Source organism: Talpa occidentalis, unplaced genomic scaffold (assembly GCF_014898055.3).
Source record: "Talpa occidentalis isolate TD23 unplaced genomic scaffold, MPIMG_talOcc4v2.1, whole genome shotgun sequence".
NCBI classification, from domain to species: domain Eukaryota; kingdom Metazoa; phylum Chordata; class Mammalia; order Eulipotyphla; family Talpidae; genus Talpa; species Talpa occidentalis.
The window spans coordinates 36,262,946-36,268,945 of record NW_026555331.1 but is presented as its reverse complement, the minus strand read 5'-3'; the positions used below and the strand labels follow the sequence as shown (position 1 = coordinate 36,268,945).

Genomic DNA, 6,000 nt, shown 5'->3' with positions numbered 1-6,000 from the left:
TGTCAGGTTACAAAGACCCAGGCTCCTTACCTCCATTGGGAAAACTCTAAAATATCCCCCATGGGGTCCACTAGGCCCTATTTGTGACTGTTTCACATGAAAACTCCTCCCTCTGTTGCTCCATGCTTCCTTTACTCCACCCCCAACCCCAGGGGATGCCCTGAGACCACTTTCCAGTCTTCTCAGAGTCTCTTTCCTAAGACCCAACCTGCAACAGAGGGTTTCAAGAAAATATGCTTTGTCATCAGAGAGAGGCCACCAGCACTCAGAGAGGAAAGAGAAGATTTGGGGAATGAGAGGTGCTACAGGATTCACTGATTATGAGTGAAAATTTGGTGAGGGAACTGGCGGTGGGAACGAGAGGATGGAATTCAGAATGACTTGGCATGAGTGTGGAAGATCCCCGAATCAAGAAAGACCCACAAAAACAGTACAAGTCTACAGAGGAAACGCAAACCGAGAGAAAGGAAGAGGTCCCAGGGTCCCCACTACCTGGCACAACCACATTCCTGTGATGAAATGCCAGTGGATATGGGTCACCACTATTCTAACACCTGATTTGACAGAAGTTTGGTCTCAGCTCTATAGGAGAAATCAAAGAGAAAAAGGGCTTTATCTCATTCAAGTTCTCTTTAGGCTTTCTTCCTCTGGGTTAAAGCAATTCCATGATAATACTCAAGCACCTTTCAGCTTTCTTTTCTTCAGACAAGAAATAGAAGCTGCTTGTTTTGACCTCTACAGCTTGTCAAACTGCTCTTTATTCTAAACTTTTACGTTATAGCAAAGGGTTATAAACTCTGAAAATTCTGGCTCACAGCTTAAAGGGCATAAATGTGCTGTGCCACCAATTCTGAGCGATTTCAAAGGGCAGATTTTATATTTTCTTGTAAAGATGCTTGCCAGGTGTGCTGTAAACAGGAGTGTTTGAGAGTTTCCTGGCTGAGTCTTCATAATTTTGGGTTTATTAAGCATTTTATTATTTCTAGCTAATAGTGAGGCTGTGTTGGGGTTTAGAGGTAGTGGGCAGTTTGACAAAACTAGGTTAGTTTCCTCAGTTATTGATCAGGTCTAATCTGGCAGTTCTAGGGATCCTCCTGAGAATGATTTCAATGAAGGCTTTTGTTGGGAAGTGGGACATGTTTTCTGCCTTCTCCTCACCCCATCATAAGGGCTTTTAAGTTATTAAGAAATCATCAACATGTGCATTATTCAGCAGCTATGACAGATCATTCTCCCATCAATTAACACCACTAGAGTATTGGAAGCCACTGAGGGTAGGAGAGGGAGAAAAAGGAGTCTGCTTGGAACCACTGTTGTCTGCATCTGAGAGGTGGAAGATCAGAGCCACCTCCCAGGTCACCTTCCCTCCCTCCTCCATTGTCAGATGTGGGCAGCCGGGTGTCTGCCTGAGTCCTGAAGCATGGAGATGGGCTGAGCTGCCCGTGCTCCACCAGCCTGCACCTGGTCTCTACTTGCTGCTTGCACCAGTCACAGTCATACTCAGAATAGAGAATAGAACACAGGACTGGAGCCCACCCAGGAGCAAGTTCCCATCTGCTGAAATGTGGGTGAGCAGGGGTCTTCCTGTTGTATTTGTAATGGCTATTGTAAGAAAGTACCACAATCTGGTGACTTTTCAAAGTAAATCTATTGTATCACATGTGCAATTGGGAAATCCAAGATAAGAAGTGGCAGGGTGGGGGTCCCCAAGAAGGAGGTAGGAAAGGACCCATCCCAGGTTTCTCTCTCCTTGGAGATACCTAGTAGTTTTAGCTTAGAGATGGTCATCTCTCCGTGTTTCTTGACATTGTTTTCCCTCTGTATTAAATTCCCCCTTTCATTAAGGGCACCAGTCATATTAGATTAGGATCCAAACTAATGACCTCATTTTAACTTAACAAAACCCAGACATTCACAAAAAAAAAAAGGTCACATTTGGAAGTATCAGGAGTTAGGATTTCAGCACAACCTGCTCCTTAAAAGCATGCAAATGCTTTTGTGTTCTGGCTCTGATAATTGGATAAGTGTTCTGGCTGTTCATGGAGAAACCCCTTTCAAGATTGAGTTAAATCCAAGTGAATCTTCAAAGACTGCCTAGCAGAGTGGTTAGTTGGAACCACTAACTAACAGCCCTTGGAACCAGATGAAACTGCCTGCAGATCTCAGGCCTGCCAGTCCAGGGAGCCACCTCTCAGCCTCAGCTTTCTCACATGCATTTAATGTTTACATTTTCACAGGACTGTTGTGAAGTGGAAATAAGAAACTAAAAGAAAGTGTTACTTTCATGAAGGTCTGACACAAGTCTAGGTACAATGTGCATAGTAACTCTTCAAATGTCAAGGTTTCTCCTTCCTTATAGAAAGAACTTCCAGGAGCACAACCTAAAACCCAAAAGAGCTATCAAAGCACACATTTCATCTTCCTATAGAGGGGCCTCCCTGGTGGCACAGGGGTTAAAGACAGCGCTATTAAGCTATCGCCAGTCACTGCAGCACAAGTTCAATTCCTGGCCAGGGAGCTAGCCCACATAATGCAGCAGACGTCTCCTGTCTTGCCCACTGCTCTCCTCAGCAGTGTATTTCAGTAGATCTGCCTGTTCTACTCCCCACTCTGCCTGGTGAATCCTCTACCTCCCTCACCTCTGGCCTATACCCTAGTTCTTGTATGCATAAATAAATAAATCTTAAAAAAAAAAACACTGCACACAATGACAAGCATTTTGGATAGATGCAGATATTGTCTTCCAGACGGTCTAGACATCGATTGTTTCCAAGTTCTTCCAAATTCATATTTTCCAAAGAGAGACAAGTTGTTTTCTCTTCCTTTAAAAAAGAAGTCACTGCCCAAATCAATAGATTCTGCAGGTCATGGAAGCAAATTACAAAGTTAATACAAAGGATTTGAGAAATTGCTAATGTAATCAGATTTTGAACAAGCTTAGGAAACAGTCCCCATTTCACAGTACCAAGGGTATTTTTCTAAACTGTTCATTGCTTTCAACAACCCCATTATAAAACCAACTAAAAGTGAGAAAAGCAAATTCAGCAGCAACTGATCTTGTCAGGACAAAGAAATCTTCCTCTCCAGGAAGCTGTTTTCAGAGAATTATTCAAAGCCAAATAATCCTATTTGAATTTTGCCACTCATAGAAGTTTTAGAAAGAGAGACTTGGGAAGACTTGCAGAGGGAGGAGGGATAGAGAGTGGAGGAGAACACAAAAAGCCTTCTTTGATTTCTAAACATTCCTGAACCTTCCACCACAGGAAATGAAAATTATGAAATTCCACACTTCTGCCTTTTCATATGCTAGCTAAACCTCTTATAATAAAATGTCACTGAAACATGTTCAACCAGTAAGAAACAGTCAAGTACAGAAGTTCCCTAAGGCCTCGCTCAGCATAAAATAAACACTCAATTAATGTAAACTTTTTTCATCATTTTAAGTGTAAGATGATCCATATGTCCTAATTGTCCTGGACAGTGCCAGCTTACAATTGGTGCCTCAACAAAAATATTTATAGTATCTTTTCACTCTCAAAAATATTCCAGTTCAGACAATAAATTATCAATACATGGTCCACCTATTTAAAAGCAAACTTGGGAACATCTGAAAATATCCCACCACTAAGATTCCTTTTTATATTTGGAAAGGACATCTGAAATTGAATTTAGGATATTTGTAAGAGACTTAACGTTCTTTGATATGAGACACAAGCTTTTTTTTTTTTTCTTGCGTGATGCTAATTGTATTTGTTTAGGGGTTTTTCTATTTTCTTTTTAATGAATTAACTTTTTCTGTGCTCCTCCGCCAATCAAAAAATATTATCTAATGTCTGCTATGTGAAAAACAAGCACATAGCCAGTACTAGTCAGTATTCATAGGCACACCTGAATATTCTCATTCAATTGAAAAGACATTCTTTCTATTCTCACTACATTATTTTCTTATGTCTCTTTGACTTGGAAATATAAAAAGACTTCAAAATTGGTATGAAAATGAGGCAGTTATTTCATTTTCCAGGCAAGCTGAAAAAGACACCGGCCTGGGCATTGGGAGACTTAGTTAGGTTCTCTGCCCAGCTGCTAATTAGCCATGGATGCTGGGAAGGCGTCCTCTCCCTCGTAGGGTCCCAGTTTCCTCATCCATAAAATGAGAGAGTCAGATGAGATAATCTCTGAGGCTCCTTTCGGCTCTAAAATTCTATGATCTGATGAACCATCTCTTTTCAATTGATTAAAATGAGTGTTAAGAGATTTCCTAAAGTAAACAAGCCAGGCACGATTCCAATTTGTTTTGTTTTCCCATTTTTCTTTTCATTCAATTTTCCATCTCAGAGCATTTCAGGGGATGTAAAGTAAATATTTCTTAACTGTCATTTAGAAATGTCACCTGAAATATCCCCCCATCCAGAAATCCTAACACCTTGCCATTTTTAAGTCATTTAGACAGAATGTATAAAAGGAAATAAAGTTGACTTCGTTTTAGCCATATAGAGATTCAACTACCTTTTAGTTTGTTATCTTACAGCTTGTTACTTGAATGGATAAAGAAGCAAAGAGAGATCGGTAGAAAAAATAAACCCTAGTACTCTTACCACCAACTAAGAAATGGGTCAACCCAAACTAACTTAATGCTCCTGGTGAACTAGCCCCTTAGTGGACATTCACAGTCTCTTAGCACCAAATGACCTCATTTGTTGGCTCAGTGGTTTAAAAGAAGCATTCTATTTCCCCTGGTCATACTTGAATATTCTCTAATCCTTAGGGATTACTGTGGCAGAATGTCTCAACCCAAAGTAGCTTTCTGGCAAACGCAATTTTCATGAGCACAAAACTCACAGTCAATTTATGACCAAAAAAGATATTAAAATCTAAAAGTTCCCGCCATATGATGGAGCCAAAATCAAACCGTCACAGTGACTTGGTTTTCCTTTTTTAAAGAAAATGTACATTTTCTGAACTATTTTGAAACCAAAAATAAAAATAACTGCAACGCAAACCTTGATGGCATCAAAAAGGAATTTGCGTTTTGATTTTATGTACAGCTGGTGGCCAATGTGTTTATCTTGGTAGGGAGAGGGGGCAGGTGGGGGATAAAAATAGTAGTTAAGATAAAAGAATGATCTCAGTATGGAATTTTTAAATAAATGAGAGAAAGTGGATGGCAGAATTGAAAATCCATATACTCCACAGGAAGCAGGTGTGAGAATAGAAGAACGAGCAACAGCTCACCTTCTGTGGAAAAGCAAAGCGAAGACATCATCAAAGCCACTCATTAGGGGTGGCTCTTCTGCTTCCTTCTAATCTCAGGCTTAGAATATAGGGGTCTTTTGAGAGTTCTATTATGTGCCTATTATGTGCCAGGCAGAACTGGCTGCATAATTTAAGAGACTCGCAGCAAAATGAAAATACAGGGCCCTTTGTTTAATTATGAAGAATTTCAAGATGTGAGTAGCATGTTGAACCAAGACAGTGACCTTAAATCAAGGAAATGGCTCTGTGCTAGTGTAAAGGTTGCACATTCAGCTGACCCTGGTGCCAGGTATATCCACATCCATACTACCTCCCACCTCTCGTGGAATTGCACAACTCTGGAGGTGTATTCCACTATGCAGGCTTTACACGTGAAGCCACTGAAACTAAGAGGTTTTATTCAAGGTCAATCAGCCTGTAAGAGCGCTAGTCTTCTTCCCGCAAACCTAGTGTTTACCACCGACCTAAGAACACTCAGCCTCTAGATGCTCAATATTGTATCTCAAGTTCTCCTCCAAAGAACATTTGAACTTCAATCAGATAAACCTTTGAAATATGCCCTACCTGTTCCATTTATGCATTGCTCAGTTTTTGCCAGATAAGTATTAGCTAAATGAAGAAGTAGATACACATGGGGTTCATTATAGTCAAAGTATACTGCGGTAAATCACCTTCTGTGTTCTGCCAGTTTAACCTATTAGCTATTTCTCAATCTTAATCTCTTGCTGTCTGACTCTCCCTGCCCTA

General features: G+C 40.5%; 1 protein-coding gene across 1 annotated transcript in view; it reads left to right on the top strand.

Moving 5' to 3' along the window:
• Nucleotides 1-1,923: 1,923 nt before the first annotated feature.
• Nucleotides 1,924-6,000, top strand: part of LOC119239816 (RNA-binding protein 12B-like) — a 290,681-nt gene continuing 286,604 nt past the window's right edge. The window contains exon 1 of the mRNA XM_037504202.2: nucleotides 1,924-1,928. The gene's annotated coding sequence lies outside the window, so the exon portion shown is untranslated. The remainder of the gene's footprint in view (nucleotides 1,929-6,000) is intronic.